The sequence below is a fragment of the Diabrotica virgifera genome, chromosome 3 (genome assembly GCF_917563875.1).
Source record: "Diabrotica virgifera virgifera chromosome 3, PGI_DIABVI_V3a".
NCBI lineage: Eukaryota > Metazoa > Arthropoda > Insecta > Coleoptera > Chrysomelidae > Diabrotica > Diabrotica virgifera.
This window is the reverse complement of record NC_065445.1, coordinates 216937411-216946919: the sequence shown is the minus strand read 5'-3', so window position 1 is coordinate 216946919 and position 9509 is coordinate 216937411.

The window sequence follows — 9509 nt, the reverse complement described above, 5'->3', positions numbered from 1 at the left end:
AAAATAAGATTGAAGATGATTTCTATTCAAACGTTCAATAATATGAATTGCCTTCAATCTAGACTTATATCCACTCTGTCTTTTGCTATGACTATTACTTTTGATTTCTCCTTATTCATGTTCACGCCCAATTCATTTACAGCTTTGTTCCGTTTTGTTACACTTCTTTATATCTACTGTTTTGTCGATGCTTGTACTTCTACATCATCTTCAAACACGCAATCCGACATCTCTGTTTTTTACGTTTTGGTACCCTATATGTAGTCGCTTTGTTTTTGTTTTTGCTTTTTTTCATGTCATACATAAACGTATTAAATATTAAAGGACTTAAACTTCCCCCCTCTCTTTAACCCCATTGTCTACAGAACTCTTCTGATATCATATTTTTGTTTATTATGCGACTTTCGGTATTGTTGTACATATAATGATTGAACAGCTCTTATCATTTTTCCATAAATTTGAACTAGACACTTTATCCAATGATTCTTCCTTATCAGAAAAGCTAGCTATGTATTTTTGTCCTCTCCATAGCCTTTTGTTAATTATCTCATTTATTGTAAAAATATGATCCTGCGTACATATACCTGGCCTAATACTCCGGTCAACTTACACATCCGAGGTTACAAAAGTTACCATCAAGCTGAAAATTGGCAGGATTGTTCAAAATACGATCATAAATGAAATCTAAAAAGTCCTCATAAATCTGACCCGAGCTAAAAATTTACGCGGGGCCAAAGGTCACCAAATATAGTTTTTAGCGATTTTCAGCGAAACGGTAAGTTTTATCACAAAATTGGTTCTTACAAAAATGTAGATTAGATAATTATCTATAAAAGACGTCCTATTACTTTTTTTCCTTATAGCCACCGTTTTAGAGATACAACGATTCAAAAAGTTGTAATCGTCATAATATGCGCACACGTTTCCACACCACATTTGAGGTAGTGTACTTAGCGCGTTTTTTAACATGGTTTCCCCAGTAGGCCTATTCCACGCATCTGTTATGATTCTGTTTAATTTGAAGCTATTGAATAATTGATATTGGCAAGGGTTAAAAATGATAAAAGTTATAAAAAGCGGTATAGATTTAAAAAAAAGGGAAATTTATCCAACTGGTTTATAATTTTCTAATACTTCTGCTTCCTTTTCTCCTTGTTCTTCTTCTTTTTCTTCACCTTCTAGTGCTTCTTCTTCTTGTTCATCCTGGGTGCAAGTAAATTGCCCCAATAATGACACATCGCATGGCTCCTCGATAGAATCAAATGAATCCTCAATTGTTGGTGATTCAACATTGGAGCACGATCGGTTTTGACAATTAGTGCATGCTACCGAACAAAACATTCCAACTTTTTTGCAACCACATTTACCGCTACACCTCTTTTTACAGTTGCAAAAAATTGTGTTCAGGAGTTTTTCCGGCGCAGGTGGGAGTAAAGTTTGAATTGGTTCTAATGAACTGTCGACTAATTTCCATCCCAAGTCTTTTGGATCTAGCTGATAACTTGAACTTGGTAATATACCCGAAAAATATGTTGATGAGCAGCCTCTGAGGTTGGAGGAATACAAGATAATTGCACTTGTTTTTTATTTCGAGTATTTTTAAAGAAACATGCATATCGAAACTTATTTTAGCACGTAGTTTTTTTAGGCGCTCCATTTAGGTTGAACACGTATTTTCACTCCGGAGTAGTACTCAAGACTAATTAATACCTCGGGGGTGTCATCTACCTGAAGCACCCTGAAGTATTTCGTCACCCAGGAAGATAACGGTGTAATTTGCATAATAGTAAACAAACTAAATTTGCATAAAGTTTAATGTATATTGAAATGTTTATTAGTACTTAGCAATAAACATTTTGCTAGAAAGTTGGCTTTCATTATTATGTTTAAACCCTTCTGAGAAAAGAATAAGTAGGGTGATTAGATTAGCCGACGTATCGATAGAACGTGTTTATTCCGCCAAAACCCATCTTTACAAATTGAATAAGACGCATAAGTAAGAAGAATTATTATAAGTTAATACTTTGTCATATCAATTAACTATTTTTGTTAGGAATAAGCCGTAGAATTGAAATAATAATTCTTATTATTTTCGCGTTACATTCATTTCGTAAAGATTTTTTTTTGGCACTGTAATATAATACAGCTTATACATTGCATCCCTCGGTAGACCGCAAGCTGTATAGTAGAAACATACCATATTTATAATATCGTATATTATTATGTGTAAAATAAGTTAAGTTGACCGATACAATATTATGTTTACTTGTATTACAGCTTCAGTGATGTATATACGTGGTGTACTAATATATATTATGACGATTAGAACTCTTTCAACTCTTTGAATCGTTGTATCTCAAAAACGGTGGCTCTTACGAAAAAAAGTATTAAAATATTTTATATTATGTTAATAAAATATAAAATTAATATAAAATTATAAATTAATATAAAACTAATCTGCATTTTTTGTTAGAACTAATTTTAGGATAAAACTTATCGTTTCGCTGAAAATCGCTAAAAACCATATTTGGTGACCGTCGACCCCGCGTAAATATTTTAGCTCGGGTCGGATTTCTGAGGACTTTTTAGATTTCATTTATGATGGTATTTTGAACAATCCTGCCAATTTTCAGCTTGATGGTAATTATTGTAACCTCGCTCTTATTTGTGAGTCTAACTAGACCTGTCTATAAGAGCACTTTGGGATTTATCTATATTACAATCACAATAAAGATGATAAATCATGATTCGGCATTGTTCCTCGTAACATTCAATGTGTCTCGGTTTGTTTATTTCTAGTGCATCTTTATTGTAATTTTAGTATAGTGTTATTTTTATTATACGTCTCAGTTTTTTTTCTTAAAATTATTTATTCGTATATTTCCCTAACTGTGCTAATCAGGGTAATTCTTCTTCTTCAAGTTCCATCTTCTATCGGAGGTTGGAAGTCATCATGGCTAGGCGGATTCTGTTGAGCGCTGGTCTAAATAGTTCTGCACTACTGCATTCAAACAATTACTACCAAACCAGGGTAATTCCTCTTTTCTTCTTAAAGTGCCGTCTCCTCAATTGAGGTTGGCTACTACAATTGAAAACTCTTCTCTGTCTTCAGCTGATCTTATTAGCTGTTCAAAATTTAGCCCTGTCCATTGTCGGTAGTGTTGTCCAAAATCGGTCTTGGTCTTGTAGTCTTGGTCTTGTTCTTGCGTTTTCACAAGACCAAGACCAAGACCAAGACCGCCTAATTTTAGCAAGACCAAGACCAAGACTTACCGTGTGCAAGACTTGAGTAAGAACAAGGCTAAGCCTGCGAGAATCTTGCGTCTTGCAGTTAAAACTGAGGGTCGTTTTAGGGAGTATATTAGTTCGGCTATATTCTTAGATACTCTATGAGAAACAAAAAAAAATTGTAACAAAAATTTTTAAAATTGGACTTATGCGCATTACGAACAATACCATAAACATACATAGCGAATCTAAATATCCATTTAAAGAACACTTGACACATTTGACACGTACTCAGAGGTCATTATTACAATATAAAAATAAAATATTTTGTACATTCCTTCCCAGCAGATGACTTCTCTGAAATTAATTGTCCGGGTTATGTCACAAAATATATGTCACATGCTGATAAAAAATATACTTAATAAGTAATATTAATTTTTTTATTATTAGTTTTCTAGTAATTTAAACACCACAAATCTTATCGGTATATAGAATAGTAAGACTATTATGTGTTGTTTTTGCTGAATGTGCTATGACATCACTGGATTAAACAAAATTTGCCGAAACAGCGCGGCTAATATTTAAAAGTATGATAACGAGACAAAAGAACAGATAATGCCGGATATCGTGCAAACAAAATACAGAAATATTATTTAATAACGACATACGGGTCACTACAAACGAGTCATTGTTAATGTCTCGAACTTCCTATACCTGTTGTCCGATTTACGAGTGATTTTTCCACGTAAGTGATTTTTTTAATATGTTGTCTTATTTTTATAAATATCGCTCTAATAATATTGTTGCTAGAAAGGTCATTTATTGTCATTGTACACCGGGTATACCAATTAAACTGAGATAGCATCACTATGTGGAATATTCTTGCATTTATAAAATACTGAAATTAAAATGATAGCCTCATATTATCTTAACATTATGTTTTTATATTCATCCACTTTTATTGGATAATAAAATACATAAGTTTCTAATAAACTTTAGTTATTTAGAACATAGACACCGATCACTTAGATCGTGGGTTCAAACCCCACCCGGTGTCAGTTGTCTAGATCAGTAATTCTAATTCTCAATCTTTTTGATTCATGTACCACAAAATACTTTTTATTATTTTTGTTACCACCTAACTGAAATAGCTATCTAGCTAGGTAATCTAATTAACTATAATAATATTGGTGCTGATTTTGGCTGTTTTTGCGTTTTGTGTACCACCGCAAATAATAATATGTACCACCAGTGGTACATGCACCACAGATTGAGAACCGCTGGTCTAGATATATATTAATTTGGCTGATCTTTACTATGGCTATGATATTCAAGCTTAAAATGTACCTCTCTGTTACGTTGTTCAAAGATATGCAATAGGCTAATGGACAACTGCGAGACTTGCAAGACTCTTGCTGTAAGACCAAGACCAAGACCAAGACCGGGAGCGCAATACCAAGACTAAGACCAAGACCAGGTGTACTGGCGCAAGACCAAGACCAAGACTGTCTCAGTCTCGTCTTAGTCTCGACTAAGCTAAGGTCTTTGTTGTAGAGAACTGTTTTCATTCTTACAAACGCATTTCTTGCTATTTCTATCCTGGTCCTTATTTCTGTTGTTTGATTGTTTGATAATTTTTCTCTGAAATCCAGGTTCCTAGGTATTTGTATTTATCAACCCTTTCTATCGGTACATTTCCCAAATGTATGTACCAACCTTTTCTATACTATGATGTATAATTAGAGTAGGTTTTGTTTTCCTTTGTCATCCATACTTTTGATCATTTCCGCTGAAATTGTTAGTGTATAATATTTAGGTGCCCTTCCATTTTTTAATTTTCTTATAGCATCTATTAATTTCTCACATTCCATATTCTTCAGTATTGCGTTTTTCTCTTCGTGAATCGGTTTTTGGTGTTTTCTTCTCGTTTGTATACAAAATCTCTCCAAGATCGTTGTTTTGCTTCAAATATTATATTTTTAATTGTTTGTCTCTGCTGATTACACTGTTTGATGCATCATTTTTTAATTGTATCTGATTCCTTATATCCGCCAACCATACAAACATTTTGTTTTACTGTTACTTTTATTTATACCACATATTTTTTCTGTTGTATTCAGTCGTGTGTGTTTCAGTGTTCGCTATACATTCTTCACACTTTATTTGTAGCCTAATAAAATAAAAAAAGTCAAAATGTAAATTCGTACAGGTTAAAACAAATTTTATATCAAATTTTAGGTGGGTGTAAAAGATATTTTCAAGAAAGTATACAAATCATACAAGGGGATCATTGTTTAAATAATTAAAAAGGGGTCATTTTTGCAAAAAATATACTTTTTTAACTGCTGAGGTAATTCACTTATTAATGAAGGTCTATGAGATTTTTTTCTGCAAAGTTGAAGGGTAAATCTTTCACATAAGGCTTACTAAATTAAATTCGACCCCCTATTTATTTAAATACTTGTATATAAAACTTTAAAAACAAATTTGCAAAAAAATATTTTTAGCGTTTTAAATAAGCACTATAAAATATCTTATTTTACGGTGTAAGTTGCGCTATGTTACCAGTATTAATTAAAAATAAATTGGTCGAAAAATATTTAATATTTTTTGAGATATTGAATTTGTTTATTAAATGTTACTATATTTTCAATTGCAAAAACGTGGTTGTTGCCAAAGAAATATTCACCTGCTTAAGATCCCATTATTTTTATTTTTATGTATATTTTTGATAAATGTATTGATAAATTCAAATTTCAATTAAACTGCCCCCTAAAATGGCATTTGAAAACTATTCTTTGTTTATAATTTGTTTTTTTAATAACGTCGCGGGGATTGAGTATTTTGAAATGCCGTTTGGATAATTGGGTTCCTGGGAATTTTTTACTAATTAACAAAATTTTTTTGTCGTTTCTTCTTCTTCTTTTTTTTCTTGGAGTTATATTACTACGGGCCCTTTTAATGTAAAATTTTATTAAGAATGTCGAATCTCTGAGTTGTAGATTCTAGACCTAAAAATATTAAGATTTAACTAAAATCTCTTAAATAAAATGTGGCTAATTACTGAGTTACAGGGTGTTTTATTTAAAAATTTAAAAACTATTTTTACCAACTACTTTAAAACTATTTGACGTATCCTTATCATACTTGGCAGAAAGTGTGGCTATTATACACCCTACTAAATTGTGATTAATAAACGTTTCTAGCTAGTGCCAGAGGCGTACGACAGGGGATAGTGAATTATTGACCCTTCCCAAATTCTACGCCACTGTGTGAATTACTATTTTAGCGTAATTTTTCGATTCTCCGATACTTTGTATGTAAATAGCTTTATTAGTATCGATAAAGTCATCAGTTTGAGAGATATTGGAAGTTTAAAATGAATGAATGAATGAATCAAAATAACTATGCTGTTTCATTTTTAACGTCCAATATCTCGAAAACTAATGACCTAATTGTTACCAGTAAGGAGTATATTATTTACATAGAAAGTATTAGAGAATCGAAAAATTTTGCTAAAATGGCAATCCCCTCAGTGGCGTAGAATTTGGGAAGGGTCAATCATTAACTATTCCCTGTCGTACGCCTCTGGCAGTAGCTAGAAACTTTTATTTATCACAATTTAGTAGACTGTATAGTACCCACACTTTCTGCCAAGTATGATAAGGATACGTCAAATAGTTTGAAAGTACTTGGTAAAAATAATTGTTAAATTTTTAAATAAAACACCCTGTAACTCAGTAAGTAGCCACATTTTATTTAAGTGATTTTAGACCAATCTTAATATTTTTAGGTCTAGAATCTAAAACTTAGAGATTCGAAATTCTTAATGAAACTTAACCCTAAAAGGGCCCGTAGTAATATAACTCCCAAGAAAGAAAAAGAAGAGGAAAAAAGAAGAAAAAATTTTGATAATTATTGAAAAATTCCCAGGAACCATATTATCGAAACGGCATGTCAAAATATTTATGCTTTGCGACGTTATTAAAAAAACAAATTATAGACAAATTTGAATAATTTTCAAATGCCATTTTAGGGGGAAGTTTAATTAAAATTTGAATTTATCAATACATTTATAGAAAATATACATAAAAATAAAGATAATAAGATTTAATACGGGTGAATATTTCTTTGGCAACAACCGCGTTTTTGCATTTGAAAATAGAGTAACATTTAATAAACAAATTCAATATCTCAAAATATATTAAATACTTTTCGACCATTTTTTTTTGTTTAATACTGATAACATAGAGCAAATTCTCTTATAAAATAATATATTTTATAGTGCTTATTTAAAACGCTAAAAATAATTTTGTGCAAATATGTTTTTAAAGTTTTATGTATAATTATTTAAATAAATAGGGGGTCAAATTTAATTTAGTAAATCTTATGTGAAAGATTTATCCTTCAGCTTTGCAGAAAACAATCCTATAGACCTTCATTAGTAACTGAATAACCTCAGCAGTTAAAAAAGTAATTTTTTTGCAAAAATGACCCCTTTTTAATTATTTAAATAATGATCCCCTTATATGATTTGGATACTTTCTTGAAAATATCTTTTGTACCCACCTAAACTTTGATATAAAATTTGTTTCAACCTGTACGAATTTACATTTTGATTTACATGTAGTGTAATTTTATTTTACTAGACTATTGTCCGAGTCTCTTATTTCTATTTCTTCATTAATCCCTTCAGTTTATTTCTTGGCTATTATTTTATTTTTCAATCGATATGATTTTATTGTTTTATATAGTTTTTTTATTTTCTTTTCCTTTTTTTATATGTACTTATTTCCTCTTTTTTGGTTTCATTACTGAATTTAATCAGACACGTTGTACTTCCTAATCTCTTGGCTTATCACTTACATTGTACTGTACAAGTAGTTATTTTTCTAGAAAGGTTTTCGTTTCCCCTTTCAATACATTATAAACAGGGTGAAGCATTATGAATGTCCAATCTTTGAGTTGGAGATCATAGATCTCAAAATATTAAGATTTAATCTATATCGCTTAAATAAAATGTGCCTCGTTACTGAGTTAGAGGTTGTTTTATTTAAAAATTTAATAGTTGTTTTTACCCAGTACTTTATAAACCATTTGACATATCCTTGTCATACTTTGCAGAAAGTGTACTTACCATACACTCTACTAAATTATAATAAACAAACGTTTCTAGCTAGTACTAGAGACGTACGACAGGGGGCAGTGAATGTTTTACCCTTCCACTGGCAAAATTGCTATTTTAGCACAATATTTAGATTCACCAATACTTTCTATGTAAACAATATACTCTTTATTCGTAACGATAAATTCATTAGTTTTCGAGATATTTGAAGTTAAAAATTAAACAGCACAGCTATTTTAATTAATGTAATGCGGTCTATCATTTGTATCTATATGCGTGTCTATCATATAACTTAAAATATCTCGAAAAACTAATGATTTGATCGTTATCAATGATTATTTACATAGAAAATACTGGAAAATCTAAAAAATATGCGGAAAATACAATTCCATCAGTGGTGTAGAATTTGGGAAGGGTCAATTTTTCACTTTCTCGTCTTACGCCTCTGGTAGTAGCCTGAAACGTTTATTTAACATCATTTATTAGTATGTACAGTACCTACACTTTTAGAAAATTACGATAAGCAGATTTTAAATACTTTTAAAGTACTGGGTACAAATAATTCTTAAATTTTTAAATCAAATATACTTATTACATAAATATTAAATATTTGTATCCAGTACTTTAAAAATATATGACATATCCTTATCATACATACTTGGCAAAAAGTTTAGTTACTGTACACCCTACTAAAATATGTTAAATAAACCTCTCTGGCTACTACCAGAGGCGTACGATAGGGGAAAGTGAACGATTGACCCTTCCCACATTCTACGCCACTGGCAGAATTACTATTTTAGTGCAATGTTCGATTCTTCTATACTTTCTATGTAAATAATATACCTTTCGAGATAATTAAAGTTAAAAAGGAAAGGACACAATACATTAATCAAAATAGCTGTACCGCTTCATTTTCAACTTCAAATATGTGTATTAAATAACAGTGTATTATTTACATAGAAAGTATTAAAGAATCGTAATATTGCGCTTAAATGGCAATTCCGCCAGTGGCGTAGAATTTGGGAAAGGTAAACCATTTACTGTCCACTGTCGTAGGAAGTACAATAGATCCAGTAGGAAGTACAATACCTACAATTTCTGCAAAGTATGACAAGGATATGTCAAATAATTTTAAAGTACTGGCTAAAAATATTTA